The following is an 18,624-nucleotide window of genomic DNA, read 5'->3' on the forward strand; positions in this document are numbered from 1 at the left end:
CATTTATTTATTGTGTGTATGTACTATTAGTGCTGGAAGGAACCTAGTTAATTAATTGCCAGATAGATTATGCTCTTTTTGAAAGTAGAGTCAGGCTCTGCTAACAATGTCTACTTAAGAAACTACCAGGTAAAAATAATTTTCCCAGTAGTTGTGATGAAAAAAGTATGAATGAGAAATAATCTCTCAAAGAGCTTATGCTTGAATATAGCAATTTTTCATTAATTTACTCATTCATTCAAGCATTCATTCATTTGTCCAATAATGTTTTTTGAGCCCCTGTTATGAGTCTTGCTGGGGTTTATACACTGAAACAAACATGATCCCTTCCATCAGGGAGCTATAGTTTCACAATATTGTATTTCCTTTCCCTAGCACTCTTATAGAAGATGAGCTATTATTTAAGTAAAAGATTCAATGGGAGCTCATAGGATTGAATAGGAGGGAACCAAATCAAATGTGGGGTTAGGAAGGCTCCTTGAATAAAAGCCTTCTAAAATGAAACCTACAGACAAAACATGAAAAAAAAAGTAATTCAACACAATTAGTGAGGATTTCTGCGACAAGATGGTACGGACTTACTTTTCTCTGCTTTTCCACTTTTAAGTGTATCTAGTACCCTAGAAATAATCAATAGATAAAAGGACGGAAAGCTAGAAAGAAGACTCACCCTAGATGTGATGACTGGAGAAAAAACATGATGAAGTTCCTGGGTTTTCTCTTTACTTTCTGTAAACCCCCGACCCAGTACCAGTTAGGCCTGTAGCCCAGGGCTGACAACAGGTTTAAACAACAAACATGTCCAAGGAAAGCCTGCTTTCTCTAGCCAATGAGCTAGGAGAGGGGAAGCCCAACAGAGATCTAGAGTGGACTCCTGATTCCTACTCCTCCCGTGAGGCCCTGCAGGCATTCTAACACACTGGTGGCAGCAGAGTCTAACCATACAGCCACAGCTCCACACCTGGCCTGCTGGGCAGTCTGATCTACTAGCTGCTGTGATAGTGGCAGCTGTAGCAGTAGCAAAGCCCTAGGCTTTCCAAGCCACTAGCCCACAAACTGCACTGCCTGTTGGTCCCATCTGCTTGTAGCAATGATAGCAGCAAAGATGGGAAGGATAATGTATGGTATTTACCTGTATTTTGATTCTTTCTGTTTTCATTTTTTCTTCCTGATGTTCTAAGATTCCTTCTTTTATCATTTCATTTCTGGTAAAAGAACTGTCCTTAGCTATTTATTTATGATAGTTCTACTGATGACAGAGTCTCTTTTCCTTCTTTATTTCTGCCTTATTCTCAAAGGATTGTTTTCATTGGATTTGGAGTTCGGGCTTGGCAGATTTGGGGTATGTTTTAGCATTGAAAAATGTTGGACCACTTCTTTCTGGCCTCTGTGGATTCTGATGAGAAATCCTATGTCATTCAAATTGTTTCTCCCATATAAGGCCATCCATTTTAAAAAATACATGACCATTATATTAGATTAAAGCATTTTAAAGGAAATTATTTGAAGCAATTGAAGGAAATTATTGATATTCAAGTTTCTAACACATAAAATGTCATTTTCATGGTAAAATGATTTGCTATGTTGCATTAAAAGTTTTGATGCACTAAGATGTCACGAATAATGTCATACCAGTTCAAGTCAGAGAAAGAAGGAAGGCAGAAGATACTCATAGATAAATTCAATGATAACATACTAATCTGCCAGCAACTTACAAATTAAGACATCCTTGGCTATTTTTATGTTTTAATGAGTTAAAACTACTTATCAGGTTTGAGTTGCAAATGTCAGGTATTTCTGTCGAGAAAAGCTATGTAGACTGTGCTTTGCAAATATATAAGTGGCACTCATGCAACATAGTCATCATAGCATTGTTGATTAGTAAGAAAATTTTCTGGTAAATGACAGCAAAATTTCCTGCCCTAACAAAATTAGTTTATTATAATAGCTTTTCAACACATGGAAATAAAGTGTCTTAAAAGGGCATCATCTTTTTCTAATGTAGAGAAACTGTGCTTGTTCAGTTTTCTGGTCTGCACAGAGGATAGTCAGAGAGCCAGATATGAAACAGAGAACAGCATCCTTCCTTCTGGAAGGGACGACATTCTTTTCATAGGGAGAAGCATTGTTTATTTCTGATAATCTATATCTATTGGATGCATAATAAAGGTTAATATTTCCCAGATTTGGGAAATAAACTTTCAGTGTTTAGGGAGCACCTTTACTTATTTTTGAGTTTAAACCTTTCTATATCTTCCTAGATAACTTAAATAAGATATCTGGGGCTACAACAGATGTCATTTTAAATACATGGTTGCATATTCATATAATTTTGTTAAAATAAATAAATTATCTAACCAGTATCTCAAAGGTCAATAAGTGCTTTCTAGATTCTGGACACATATACACTTTTGACTGGCACACTTCCTAGAGTAGGACAGATTGTTCCCAACTCTTGCCTGGTAGTTACTGTTAGCAATACAAAGCCATTAAATGCAATAGTGACCTCAGCATCAAACCTCACCCAAATAGCCTCCAGTTTCACAGCTTGAGTCTCCAATTGCATTGATTCATCTCCATCCCCTGTCTAGATAGTCTTCATAATGAGAGCTTTCTCCCCATGGACTGAACTTGATTTTGACAATCCCACTCTTGGTAATCACAGTGCTTTGAACTCATTCCCAGGCATGAATTTCCACTGACTATTGTCAGTCAATCTGTTCACTTCCAGCTGTTAAAGTTCAGAGTCATTGGACACAATTAAGAAGTAGAGAAAGAATCTTCTTCCATCACATAAATGGTGATGATGTAATTGGAAAAAATCACTCATCTGATTGCACACAGTTCTCCAATTTCATTTGTAAAAGTTTGTCTCTCCAACTACTTTATAAAAGCTATAAGGGGAGCAATCAAGTGGTTTTCTTCTTTAAAACTCACAGTGCCTATGCATGTGGCTGGGCATAGTGTTAACAGTTAATTGATGCTTATTGGCTTGACTTAATGAGCCTAGCTGTTCGTTTTATTTTTTGAGGTTAATTATTTAAAAGGAATTTATGATTAGCCACATGCGGATTATAATCCTCATTGTGTGTCTGTGAGAGAAACTGCTATGTATGAGGGATACCAAAGAGGAGTAAGTAAAAGTATCTTGTCTTCAAGCAGATTATAGATAAATAGAAGTAATCAGATGCAAGATACAAAGAGATGTATCATGGAAGAGAAACACCAAGCTAAAGTAGATCAGAAGGAAAAAATAAAGATCTCTTGCAACTGCACGTTCTTGGGAAGATTCATGGAAGGGATGATCTTTGAACTGGATTTTTAAAACTAGATATGTGGCAACAGAAAGGAATTTAAGAAGAAATATTTATTGACAATAGTTTATTTATGTCGTGTACTTATTTAATATCTACCTTGTTATTTAGAAAATGTTTGTGCTTATCTCCATTGAATGATTTCTGACATGGCAGAAATTACGTGGGTCAGAGTTCAGAGATCATAGCAATATATTCTGAAGGGCTTGATTAGCTATAGATTCCAACTAGATGTGAATAAGGATCACATGTCAACTCTAAAATTATTATTTTTAAAATTTAATTTTAGAAACATATTTATTTATTTTGCACATTCAAGAAATGGTTCTCAAGGCCATGCTATGTGCAAGGCATATTGATTTTTACTCTACTTAAAAAGGCAATCATGAATTAATATATTTCACCATCTATTTATTTGAAAAAATATGTGGCAAACAAGCTACAATGCTAAGTGTTAAGTATTGAAATGGAAATTTTTTTCAGTAAATCTTTTATAGCATGCAGATGTGGGAGAAATTAATTTTGTATGTGAAAGTCAGGGGAAGTAAGAAATAAGAGAACACATTTTAGTTAGATCTTACAGAATGAACAGTCTTTTAAGAGTGTACCTTGTGGGCAACATATACAGAGTAGGACTTTCTATGGCAGAGGATAAAGCTGAAGCAAGGCATGGAGTCATATCATCAGTTTATCATCATGATTAGTAAAGAGCCTTATGTGGCCAAAGAAGTTGGGTGGGACTCAAGATTTAAAAGACATGTAGATCCATCCATGTCGTTGCAAATGCCAAGATTCCTTGTTTGTTTGTTTGGTTTTTTTTTTTGATGGCTGCATTTTTTAAAATATATATTATATATTATATATATATATAATCAATATATATCAATCACATCTTCTTAACCATTCATCTGTTGATGGACTAGAGGCTATTATGCTAAGCGAGATAAGTCAATCAGAGAAAGACAATTATTATATGCTCTCACTGATACATGAATTTGAGAAGGAAGACAGAGAATCATAGGGGAAGGGAGGAAAAAATGAAACAAGATGAAACCAGAGAGGGAGGCAAACTGTAAGTGACTCTTAATCTCAGGAAACAAACTAAGTGTTGCTGGAGGGGAGATCGGTGGGAGGAATGGGGTGGCTCGGTGAGGGACACTGGGAAGAATATGTGCTATGGTGAGTGCTGTGAGTTGTGTAAGACTGTTTAATCACAGGCGTGTGCCCCTGAAACAAATCACACATTGTATGTTAATTAAAAAATAAAAATTTTAAAAAGTCATGTAGAAACACATGTCTAGGGCATAGACAAGGTGAGGGTTGGACATAATGGATCTTAGAATCAGAAGCCTAAAGACAATGCTTAGCATCATTGACATGGATAAAAATGCCCTTGAAAAAACTTTGGAACAGCCTGGAAAATCAGCATGCTAGATACTGATACCATATCTGCTACTTACTAGCTCTGTGGGCAAGTTACCTACCTTCTGAATTTCAGGCTTTACTTTCATAAATGAGCATGAGAGAATTAATCCAATTTTTTAGTTTACTAGCTACTTGTGAGGTAACCCATAAACCATAGAACAAGCACTAGCATAGAATAGGACTCAAAAATTCCTATTACTGTTAATATTGAAGAATGCTAAATGTGAAACCCTAGAGAGCATTGACATTCATACCAGAATAAATAAAAAAGCAAAAGAGAGAAAGTATTCAGAAAGGTAGAAAGAGCCAATGGGTGAGTAATTTCATAAAGCCTCATGGAAAGAAGAGATCCAAAATGTGGAAGAACAATACAATCACATTGCATTCCACAAGTCCAAAAGGAAGAGACCTGGGAAGAAAGCAGGTCTTTGGTGACCCTTAAGTTAAGATAGTTCCATCTTCATTCTCAGGATGGAAGTTTAATATATAGACTTGGAGGTAAGCAAAAGGATGAAGTAAAATTATAATGGTTTGTTATTTAAGGTAAATGGACTATAGGTTAATTAGAGAATGAGATGGAGTAGATAGGTTTTTTTAGAATGTGAATGTCTTAAGTGCACATGCAAAAGAAATGACATCCATGGAAGGAGACATTAATGAATAAAATGAGATATTTAATAGAAAATGTCCCAAAGAAGATTTTAAAAATAGGATCAAAGGCATAAGTGGAGATATTCTTAATGAAAAAAAAAAAATAGGGAAACCTTCTTGATTCAGACAGGAAAAATCTATAAAAATGTGGATTTGAGGTAGGGGAGGAGATGTAAATACCTTACTCCTAACAGCTCCTGTTTCCTGGGAAGTTGAAGTCCTGGAGACTAAAACTGAGAGATTTATTAACAGAGAAATCTGGGGACGCCTGGGTTGCTCAGTGGGTTAAGCCTCTGGATCTCAGGGTCCTGGAATCCAGCCCTGCATTGCATCAGGCTCTCTGCTCCGTAGGGAGCCTGTTTTCCCCTATCTATTTGCCTGCCTCTCTGCCTAGTTGTGATTTCTCTCTCTGTCAAATAAATAAATAAAATCTTAAAAAAAAAAAACGACAGAAATCTGGAAAGGAGTGGAGAGTATTGAAACTACTTAGAAAGGAAAGGTTGTGAGTTCAGAATAAGTCAATGTTTTTCATAGCCTTTATGAAAAACCACATGATATTGGAACATATTAATAAAAAAAAAGTCCATCAGAATGGATAAGTGGTTTTCTCTGGAAGTGCTAGGTGGTCTACTCTATGAAGATAGAATGCTAACAATTGACTTGACCCAAGTAAGAAAACAATCCGAGGACCCCTCTGAGTGTTTTCAAAATGTCCGAGTTTCAGCCTAGGGAAAGGAGATATAAATAGCTTGAGAGGATTAAAGAATTTAAGATAGTCTGTGCCCTCAAGGTTTTACTCTGGAAGGAAAAAAATCATGCATAAGAAAAGGCAATATTATATAAACAATATATAACAAGTACTTTAAAAGTGATAAAACAAATGTTGTAAGGACTTAGAAAAAAGTGGAATAAACTAGAGTAATTAGAAAAGTTTATTTCATGAAAATCACATTGATAGACCTTAGGAAGATTTACGAGAACAGCCATGTTCTTGCTATTAGCTAAACGTGTCTCTTGTTATTTTAAATTTAGATTATTCTTCCATTATTGACCTTTATTATTAGGATTTGGGAAAAATCAGTTTCCATAAAATTAGGCACTCAAATATGTCCCTAGAGAGAACCTGACTATTAAGCAGTATGATGAATCTCCCCAAGAATGATTGTTCATAACATAGATATCTCTGTTCTGATGACAACTGAAAGCCAGGATCAACCTTAAGACTGGAAACATTTGAGCATTTGAGTGTTAGTGACTCAATAGGATCAGAGTTTTGAAAATGGAAAATCATCTACTCTTGACTACCAGAGAGGAATGATAGGATATGGGCAAGATGCCAGGAAAATATCACCTTCTCTCAAAACCACATGGCCTTCCACAAAACCAAGTAGAGATTTTTTTTAAAGATTTTATTTATTTATTTGACACAGAGAGATCACAAGTAGGCAGAGAGGCAGGCAGAGAGAGAGAAGGGGGAAGCAGGCTCCCTGCTGAGCAGAGCCCGATGTGGGACTCGATCCCAGGACCCTGAGATCATGACCTGAGCTGAAGGCAGCGGCTTAACCCACTGAGACACCCAGGCACCCCTACGTAGAGATTTTTGAAGCTAACTTTTCACCAGTCAGCCTTCAAAATAGGACAGGTGCTACAGGTAAAAGCCGAATGGAAAGAAATGAGTAAGAGCAAAGAAGACAGTTTTCAGTACTCGGAGACAGACATCCAGCATTGGAAGGAACTGGAGGTCGGTACAGGATAGCAAGAAGCTAAAGGATGGAAGAAATGTTGCTTTCTTTATTCCTAAAATAAAGGACCAAAGTAAGACAAATACTAGAGTAAGCATAGAATGCAATTAACAAGCAATCCAAGGACAGAGGAATTGATCTGTGATGTCTATACCAGAGATGGTCCTAAAGACACTCTGGAAAGAGGTGAGAATCCTACCAGTCTTACATTGACATCAAATAAAACCTATCTTGGGTCAACATTTGGGCACCTTAGCCTTGTATTCTATGTAGATATGTTGAATAAACACTAAACTTGGGAAACTTGCATGGGAATATTTAAGAAAAGGAACAGAGAAAGGGAATAAGGAAAAAAAGACTTAGCACTGCTAATGTTTTAGTAAATATTATTTAATATTTATAGCAACTTTCAGCAGATGTTCTATCTTTACATATGAAAGAAGCTTTCAGGAGCATTTCTAACAAAAACTTCTTTCAAAACTGTGAAGATTTATTCTTCTTCAAGATAAGCACACAAGAGCACACACTGAGGTTGCAGTGGTGGATTGATAAACTGTAAAGACATAGTGACATAATTCAGGGAAAAACTAAAAACATTTGGATTAAACCTAAGAGTCAGGGAGAGAAGATGCAGAAAGATCATGCAAAAATCATCAGACGCATTTGAAAAAAAAAAAATTAGCTTGTGCCATTTCTTAACGTAATCAGAGATGACTCATGAAACACCAACTCACCTATAGAGAATTTGTGGAATCCACTGCCTTCTTGAGAATAGAGGTATGGCTCAGTCCTCCCATGTAGCATTCAAGAATACAATTATAAAATGTGCAATTCTTTTGATGGCTGCATAGTATTCCATTGTGTATATATACCACATCTTCTTTATCCATTCATCTGTTGATGGACATCTAGGTTCTTTCCATAGTCTGGCTATTGTAGACATTGCTGCTATAAACATTCTATGAGGACATGGAGAAGCAACATGGGGGGGTAGGGGGATAGGAGAAGAGTAAATGAAACAAGATGGGATTGGGAGGGAGACAAACCATAAATGACTCTTAATCTCACAAAACAAACTGGGGGTTGCTGGGGGGAGGTGGGATTGGGAGAGGGGGAGTGGGCTATGGACATTGGGGAGGGGAGGCGAACCATAAGAGACTATGGACTCTGAAAAACAACCTGAGGGTTTTGAAGGGTCAGGGGTGGGAGGTTGGGGGAACAGGTGGTGGGTAATGGGGAGGGCACGTTTTGCATGGAGCACTGGGTGTTGTGCAAAAAGAATGAATACTGTTACACTGAAAAAATAAATAAAATGAAAAAAAAAAAGAATGAGAGAAAAACTAAAAAAAAAAAAAAATGTGCAATTAATTCTAAACCACTAGGAGTAAAAGCCATAAAAATAAATCCTTCCCAATTCCCTTTGGTTTCCTGTAAAGACACTAAATGCTAAGAAAGTTTGGCTCAAATGTATGCAGGATTTTCTCAATCAAGGCTCCTCATTCTTTCCAGTTCCTCAAATCTAAGCCGATGCTGTGTCCCTGAAGGTCATTCAGGACACCTTTTCATCACAATGTCACTACAGAGGAAAACAACATTAAGGGCAGCTTTTTAATGTTTTTCAGGTCTTTGCTGTGTTTGCCCCACACAAGAAAGGCAATGAAAATCTTTTGAGAGGTAAGATACAAAAGGAAGTGGTTTATTAATAATTAAAGCCACTTGGTAAACTACTCACTCAGACTGCCTCCTATGGATGTGAATGACATTCAGGTTTTCTTAAGTCCAAATGCTGTTAATGCTGTAGTGTTCTGAAAAATCCTCCCATGGGTGTTTACTGTTTTCATATTTGTACTGAATCCATCACTATTCCCCACACATATGATAGTCACATTCAACAATGACTCTGGTCCTATGGAGTGAGGCTTAATAGTTAAAATCTTACTGTTTGGAAGCTAGCCAGTCTGCATTCAAATATGCACTGCATTCTTCATTGTCACTTTCTTCACTGTGAATTGGGGCTATTGATAGCCCAAAGGAAGGTCGAGAAGGTTAAATGAAATGATGCTTGTACAGTGCTTGGGAAATAGTAAGTCCTAGTGATTGTTGTGCATTATTATTGTAATTATACTTTTCACCAGTTGGGATTTTTCTTCTATTCTAACCTATCTGTGTCTTACTAGGCCTTCAGTGTACAGCTTACGCCCACTCTTCACCAATTATCTCACTACTTATTATATTCACACTCTAATTTACACATTCTATGAATCTATATAATTTTAACATCTGATAATACAATGTTATCCATAAATCATTTTATTAAAATATTTCCTTTCCTGTAACTAGGTATTAATGAATTTCAGACAAGGTTTATGACTTTGTATTATATGTATTTGGATTCCTCTTACAACTTTGCCATGAGGAAGACACATCATCCCTATTTAATAAATATGAGTGATTTAGGGGCGCCTGGGTGGCTCAGTGGGTTAAAGCCTCTGCCTTCTGCTCAGGTCATGATCCCAGGGTCCTGGGATCGAGCCCCACATTGGGCTCTCTGCTCAGTGGGGAGCCTGCTTCACTTCTTTCTCTCTCTGCCTGCCTCTCTGCCTACTTGTGATCCCTGTCAAATAAATAAATAAAATCTTAAAAAAATAAATTAAAAAATAAAAATAAATATGAGTGATTTAATATATTATTCTTTCATCTATAAAATGATTACTCTTCATTGGCATTGTTAAGAATAATTAATTAAAAAGGGTTTTTTTGCCAACTCTTATAAATTCAGAATATGTTTGGGCATCTTCCTGTTGGAATCATTGAAATGTTTGTTTCCTTTTTAAGATATGAAATTCTCTAACTCTTAATAGATTGTAGATGTCTATATATCCCATAAACATTAACAAAGGTAATTAAGTCATTGTTCTTGTGATTTTCACAGAATAAACCAGAAATATGGGAAAAATGTATGTGTAAGGGGGTCCTATATGAGCCCTAGAAAGTAGTGCCATTAATGTGCACAAATTGTTAAGGAATTTCTGCCTAATAAAATGCTAAAGATACTCATATTTCTCCTCTGTTAAAGAGCAGTGTACTTAGAAAACAATTAGAAGAAATTATGTCAAAACCTTACTGACACCTCTAATTTAAAGTTAAATGGACATTGGGGAGGGGAGGCGAACCATAAGAGACTATGGACTCTGAAAAACAACCTGAGGGTTTTGAAGGGTCAGGGGTGGGAGGTTGGGGGAACAGGTGGTGGGTGATGGGGAGGGCACGTTTTGCATGGAGCACTGGGTGTTGTGCAAAAAGAATGAATACTGTTACGCTGAAAAAATTAATAAAAGGGGGAAAAAAAAAAATAAAGTTAAATGAAATGATGCCAGGAAAGTGCTTAGGGAAGCAGACAAGAGAATTATCCCAATCAGAAAACCTGCTCTGAAACTAGATTTCCTTTGGAATGATGCTTACAATGAACAGAAAGTTCTACTTTTGTAGAAGTGCATCTTTTCAGAGGGAATAATCATCAAAAGGATGACAGAGAGAAAACCAAGTCAGCGAGGCAAGGTCTCTTCTGCCATGAGCTGATGTCTGCATTGGCTAAGAAAGTAGGGCTAAAATGCATGTCTCTTAAGAATCCACTCCATTGAGCATATGGGTGCATTGAAATGTTGACTGATATAGTGGTGGGACTTTGTTGGAATAATCACTCCTCTCAGAAAAACAGAGAAAAATTAAAATGACTATGAAAAAATGCAATCTAAGGAAAAACTCCTGTAAAGGTTTGGAAAATAGTCACTTTGACAGGTATTTTCTAAGGAAAGCAGAATAAAATTACAGAATATGTGTTTATAAAATAATTCAAGAAGGTAAAGAAAGAGAGAAGAGTAAGCACTCATAAAGGTGAAGTAATTTCAGGTCATGAAAGACTGCATAGAAATAAAATCTTATTTTCCAAATTGAGAAGCAGTGAAGGGCAACTAATGTAGAACAACTTGCAGTTCTGTCATAAGATAACCACGAATATGATTAAAGAGGAGATGAGATACATGAAGAGTAAATCAGGATCTCCTGTAACTTATAAGAACCTCAGAATGGCACACCTAAACAGACAATGTTGAAGCAATGATGAATGATTTGTACATGCAAGACTCTAGGTGCAAAAAATGCTTGTGTCTGAGTCTGCAAATCACCATCCACCAAGAAAAACCAGAATGCAAGCTTTATTTTATTTTGAATTTCAAAATGAAAAGAAAAATCAAATAAATCCAGTAGTGAAATACTTAAAGCAAATGATAATCATCATAATTGTCATCATCATCATCATCAATATCAATAATAACCATTAACCATTCTATCAAAAGATAAGTAACATAAGGTCATGTGTTTTCAAGGGACGTGATTATAACCAAAACGTTCCGTTGTTGTTCATATATGAGAAAATAAGGTGTTCTTAAGCATTCAGAATTACAAGAAATGTCATATACATTCTCCCTACTGGAAAGAATCATGAAAAGATATAATTTAGAACTTTGTAAAATGAAGAAAAACAAAAAACTCACAAAAGAAGGACCATTATATATCAAATGCAGGGTTGATTATAAATAGTAGCCCATAAGTGAATATGTCAGAATTTATCCTGGAAATCAAATGCCTGCTGCATAATAATTTAATATTTTTTATTTTAGCTCTGAAACCCCGGGTAATATGAACAAGAATTGAAAGTGGAATGATAGGGGAAAAAAGGAATATAATAATCCTGAGCTGGCTAAAGAGTTAGACACCAGAATGTCTAACTGTGGCAGCATATATTGGGAATATGCCAGTTCTTCCCCAATTGATATAGTATATTAAGGCAGTTCAAATCAAAATACCAAAAAATTCATACTTACAATGAGAATATGAAAGCAGTTTTGAAACATAAATGGATTGAGGAGGATCTTGTCTTATGAAATGCTGTAAGAAAATATAAAGCTATCATAATTAAAACTGATGGGTATTGGTACATATAAATAAAAAAGAATATTTTAAAAGTGCAGAAAGCACAGTAATAATTTAGTATAGCACAAATTGCCTTTGCTCATTAAAAAAAATAGTGGATTGTTCAAAATTAAATATTGGGTCAGTTGTCAGCATTTGCAGTTAAAAAAAGAAACTTTAAAACAAAACAAAAAACCCAGAAAGCATTATAGTACTACCTCACAATATATCATAAAATACATTCTATATAAAGACTTAAATATGAAAAGCCATAAACATGATTGGAGAAAATGTTGGTAAGGATTTCTACTATTTTGTTGTAGAGACCTTTCCACATATGACCAATAGCAAAATTATGAATAAATTAATTGTCAGACTTGGCAAGAGAAAAATTAAAACAAAATTAAAAGACAAATAATAGCAAATTAGGAGTATTTTCTATGTATATCCCTGAGGAAATAATGATATCCTTAGTAGATGAATAGCACTTAATCAAAAATAACAATGAAACGAAAGAATAAATTGACCACTCTTCTTCATTAGTGGACCCCTCTCTGTCTCTCTAGATAAATTCTGTATAGCATTCTAGCCTTTTTCATCTTTCAATACCCTGTGATTGTGAACTTTGTCCCCAGTAAACTGTAAGCTTATTGTAGGCATTGTGGTCCTTGCATATCTTATTTAACTATGCATCCTAAATCCTTAGCACAGGGTCTAATGCATATATTAATTAATCCATGTTGGCATTACTGTTGAAGACCATGAATAAGAATTCACCAATCAGTACATAAGGCTGATGATTAAAAAAATGAAAAGTTATATTTCAGTAGAAATAAAAAATGCATGTTAAAAATATGATTAAGATAATAAGTGACAATGCTCACAATTGGCAAAGATAGAGTAAATAAATGAGCACTTTCCTACCATTAATAGGAATAAAAATTGATGCAACTTTTCTAGATGTTAGCTGTAAAGATGTATCAAAAGACTTGTGTGCATACTCTGACCCAGTAATTGTATTTGTAGTAACATTTCTGGAGAAACTAATCATGATAATATTTCGGGATTTTCTGGCTAGAGTGTTACATCATCACAATTTGTTTTTAATGAAGAAAAAGTGAAAATAATTTAAATATTCAACCTTAGGTTATTGGTTAAATCAAATGAGATATATTAGTGTAACAGAATAATTCAGTTTTCAATATGAGTTTGTAGAAGACTATTTAATGGCATTTAATGTTTTTCATGAAATTCTTTAAAAATGTGGATGGTACCATATAATGGTACTATATTGGGCTAAATCTTATTATCCAACAAAAAAAGTGTAAGGAACAACTTTAATGTAATGATGAAAATATCTGCAAATGGCCTGGTATGATAATAAAAGTAAGGTACAAAAAAGACCTGTAGGCCTCTAATTTGAACAAATGACACTGAACTGGCATGTCCTGTATATTTTTTTAAGGCATATTTCATATCCTTTAGGATAGTTGTTTCTGTTAGGTAAATTAAGCATTTCCCTTGCATTTTTAATTTGAACAATTGATTTAGTTAGAAGAAAAAAACAACTCATGTTTAAATAATGAATTCTGGGTAAATGTTTTCCAAGAGGAAGCTCATCATCAGGCCAGAGCTAGAAAGTTGTTTCTGTTTTAGCTGATGAGCAAGAGAGTGTTTCAGAATGTTTGGTTTGGAGAGCCAGCTTTAGTAGGACCTGTGTACCCCACAAGAGAAACACTTAAGGAAAACCCAGGGAGAGGGAAGAGGATTTATTTATTCATCTTCTTTCTTACTTACTTACAGCCATCAATATTTCTGTTTGTGTTTTCTAGCTTCTGATCTAGGTTTTGATTTGTCATTCAAGTGACAGAGTCTTTGTTCTTTAGCAAGGATACAAGGAAGTAACTTACATCATTATTTGTTAATATGCACAGATTTCCCCAACATACCTTTCGTAGCAAATCCCATTGACCACCACCCAATAAAATCATCTTTCAAAGTTTGTGGTTGTTACCATCTTCTTTTAAACACACATATCAGAGGAAGATTACTGGAGAGTCACATTATTCTAAACAATTTATGAGAAAGTCTGTCTGACTGTATTTCTTAGTACAAAGGATTAGGCAATTTTTATAAATGATTTATCATTATTTTCTTCTATAGGCACCAGCAGATGAGACAGAAAAATAAAAATTGATTAACAAATGTAATTAGTTTTGGGGCACCTGGGTGGCTCAGTGGGTTAAAGCCTCTGCCTTCAGCTCTGGTCATGATCCTAGGGTCCTGGGATCGAGCCCCACATCGGGCTCTCTGCTCCGCAGGGAGCCTGCTTCCTCCTCTCTCTCTGCCTGCCTCTCTGCCTAGTTGTGATTTCTCTCTGTCAAATAAATAAAAAAATATTTAAAAAAACGTAATTAGTTTTTTTTTTTACTTAAAGCATGTATGTTTGTATATTTCATATACTGTTGCATTTTTAAGCACTTTTAAGTTTTTGTATTCTTTGTACATACATATGAGTATGGATTGGTGACATTCACTTTAAAAAACTTTATTTTCACCCATCTCCTATTTGAAGATGTGACTCTAAAAGGTACTAAGTGGAAAATAGGAAAGCATGCCAACAACCAAGTTGATGGGAAACATCTGAAAGAGATTAGAGATATTTTCAGGAGTACTTTTCCATTCCATCCCTGTGCCCCTGGCTAGCATGTTCTTTGTGCACTGGATTCCAGCTTGGGAGAAGCTGCCAAACACTCAGGATCAGTGCATGAGCCTCATGTCTCCTTCATTGATCAGACACAGCTGAGGTGGGACGTGGCCAAGCCCCCTGCCATGACTGCATGTGCCACTGATTCTAATGAGTATATATGTACATGCACACATACGCACACATATGCACCACATTTTTGCCTGCTTTTTGTAAGAGGATAGGTGAGGGAGGGAGAGAGGTTATTAAGATTTTCAAGAAATAAACATTTTTTAAATCAATCATAGGATGTAAGTACATGACTTACTAAAATCACAGCAATAGCAAATGCCTATAGACTTAAGTTTGACTTGGGACAGGCTGTACATTTTGTTTCAGTGTCTTCCTCCCTCCACTGCCTACCTTTAGCAGTCACTCCTGCCAGTCTGTTAGGCTACCTAGCATGACTTCTGTTAAAATGAGACATTGCTCACTTTAATACTGGTAAAACTTGCTTCTTTGAGTTGTTTGCAAGTCAGTCTAGAAGGGTCCTATACCTGCAGTTTGCAAACATGCTCTCAGATCTTGAATTCCCAATTTTCTCCTGTTCTGCTCTTCATGGCAGAGCACAGACCCTTGGAAATTCTCTTTCCTGGATATACTTGCCAACTTACTTCCAGTTGCTTTGGCCTTGGGTAGCACTGGTGGGAGATTGTAGAGTATGAAAAGGGGGAAACAAAGGTGTTTCTTCTCTCTTTTTGACTGTTGGTGACCTATCAGGGAGTTGCTGTGACTCCTTTGTGACCCCAACTTTCAGGGCAGTACCTCATGGCTTTTACCTCTTTCAGGTGGCTCTAATTTCTAGGGTCTGGTAAACTTCTCCCTTCCATTGCCCCATCAGAACTATCGGTACTGGTGGTATCCTACTCTTGCTAATCTCTGGGTCACCCTATCATCTCCTGTTTACCCTTTCAGCTATTGTAAATCCCTTGTAGTTAATACCCCATATTAACTTCCTGTATTTACCTGGGGTAGATTTTATTTTTCCTTATTTGACCCTGATGACACAAAGGAAAGAATGTCAAGTGGCAGGAGTGTGAAGGAGTCAGCTTGCACTGTATGATTTAGGACTGCCTTCTTTACATCATTACAGTACTCCTAACACCACGAATATTTGTCACCACTTGTTCCATCCCATTTTCTTCCTCCCACATGGCTTCCTTCTTTAATATCTCAACTTCAATGAGATATTTGGGAACATGTAATTTGAATCAGGCAATTTCCTAGCTGCATGACCTGGGCAAATTAATCCAGATGTCAGTTCTCTGCCTTCAAAATGGTATAATACCCATTCTGATGAACTCCACTGAGGCAATAGGTGTGGCATCACTTTGTAAACATTACAACTCTGTTTGGTAATGAGGCACATAAGGTACTTTACAACTCTGTTCAAATATATGCATTAGACTATTTCAGATACTTAGCAGGGATGTTTTAATAAGTACTATATTTTAAAGATTTTATTTATTTATTAGAGAGAGAGAGAGCACAAGCAGGGGGGAGGGCCACAGGGATAGTGAGGCACAGACTCCCCTGCTAAGCAGGGAGCTAGATATGGGGCTCAGTCCCAGGACCTTGATATCATGACCTAAGCCAAAGGCAGATGCTTAACTGACTGAGCCAACCAGGTGTCCCAGTACTATTTCTTTCTAAGAGGACTGACTCCTCAAGTATACCAAAGGTGATGGTTATAATTAGGTTACCAAATTGCGGGGGGTCGGGGGACAAGGTAGTTGAAGAACATTTGGGGGAGGTTTGGTGTCTGACTTGGGCGTTAACTAACTGAAAGTAAATAAGTAATCTACTCAGCCCATAAACAGGCTGTGCTTTATTAAATGGATACTGAAAATATTCATTGTTAATTCAACAGAGGACTCTGGGTTATTTTTAGTATACTTTAAACTTGAAAAGTTTTGTTTGCCTAGATAGTATATCAAGAACCCTGAAGTAAAGTAAACAAGATCACATGTTTCTGAGAGAATTTATACCTCTTTGGAAAGCACAAACAGTCAAGCCAAATTCATAAACATGACCATATGTTCAATGAAAAGAACCTTGGAATGGAAGACTGAAAAGTGATGGTCCATTGTGTAAGTCAGGTGATGTTGCAATAATGGCTTGAAAGAAAGCACCCCCAAGTTCAGTGGCTGTTAGAGAAACCATGTATTTTTTCTCATGCTCAAGTCTGTGGTTGCCTAGAACCCTGCTTGGTTTGCCTCCAGGCTGGGGGTTGGATTCAGCTCTCTTCTCAGGTCTTTGCATCCATCATTCTTCTTGGGTCAGGGGCTACTCCCTGTTGGTACTCTTGGCAAATGATGGAAGCACAGAGAGTGAAGAGAAATATGTAATACCTGTAGACATTCTGGCCCAGAAGAGTCAGACTGACACTTCAGTTTGGTCAAGCTTAGCATGGATGAAACAGAGAGATATGTTTTGCTCACTCTACTGGGTGGCATCATGCAGTCTCATGGCAGAGAATGCAGAAGTGTAAATCTAACAAAGTGAGAGTATGAAGACATATGAACAAAACTTCAAACTACCACACCTTATATAGACTTAAATCTATCAGCAACTATATAGTGGGATTTTAGCAAAGTTTGGCCCTTTTTTATGTAAAAATAAGAGGAAATTATATTTTCTCAAGTCTAATGTCCTGTCCAATTCTTCATTAATTTAGAATGTGTGACAAATTCATTCCTATGACTATGAGACCTTCATATTATAAAACAATGAAGGTTTTTACTCATGAAATGAATGAAATTAATAGGATTGTACTGGAAGAATTTAACTGTTTCAGAGAACAAGCATTGTAATTTTTTTTTATCATAAATGTATATATGACTAGATGGTATTAATTACACATGAATCATTTTCATGTGAATACTAAGAGTCTTGAAAAAAACATTTACTTAGAAACATTTGTTATCCAATTAATTTGGTTTATTACATGGAGACTATACTTCAATTGATTAGACATGCCATGATTTCAGATGGCCCACACTCCGATTTGTTCCCATTTTCAAGGGCTGACAATACAAAAATTTCTGTTTGTTCTTCTCAAGAGACAGCCATACCTGACTCAATACACAGAGCCTTGTATGAGATCAGTGTGTTTGGTTTCCAGTTCTGGCTCTGCCATCTAATAGCCATGTGACTGGACAAATGGTTTTATGCATTTCTTCCTCTGCAAAATAAGGAGTCACAGCTGAACCACTTGGCTGAGAAGATTAGAGACATGATCAAAGGGGATTCCATGTATAAAAGTACTTTGACAAACAGCACTTGAGTGCATTGAAGTTTTGTCATGAGGGCATGTTTTAATTGGTTTTACTGTTATTTGGGTATAGTAAGGCCAATAGATCAAGATATAACTGCTGTTGAAAAAAAAAGTAGTTGATTATGCTCACAGATCCCAAGAGAGGGAGTACATGTCACGCCATAAGCAGGGGCGTGGGTGTGGGGTGTACATGAGGAATCACTGGAGTTTGTCATGAAACAGAGGGAAAGAGGTAAGCTGTGGGCACAGTCCTTATTGTGGTTTCCATGAGAAGGAATGGGCTAGATAAAGAATGCAGATTTAGTATTGGCTATTTTGAATAATTTCAGTAGGCTCTGAGGCATAGGGCTTTCCCTAGTTGTCTGGCATCTAGACTCAGAGTAATTAAGGCAAGTCTATAGTGTATCAAGATGTGAGAGCCCTATAATAGGAGTAGTTGGGAGTATAGACTCTATTGGATCGTTTGTATTTAAAAGTGCACTGGCTGCTCAGTTTGTT

The sequence above is a fragment of the Meles meles genome, chromosome 12 (genome assembly GCF_922984935.1).
Source record: "Meles meles chromosome 12, mMelMel3.1 paternal haplotype, whole genome shotgun sequence".
Classification (NCBI taxonomy): Eukaryota; Metazoa; Chordata; class Mammalia; order Carnivora; family Mustelidae; genus Meles; species Meles meles.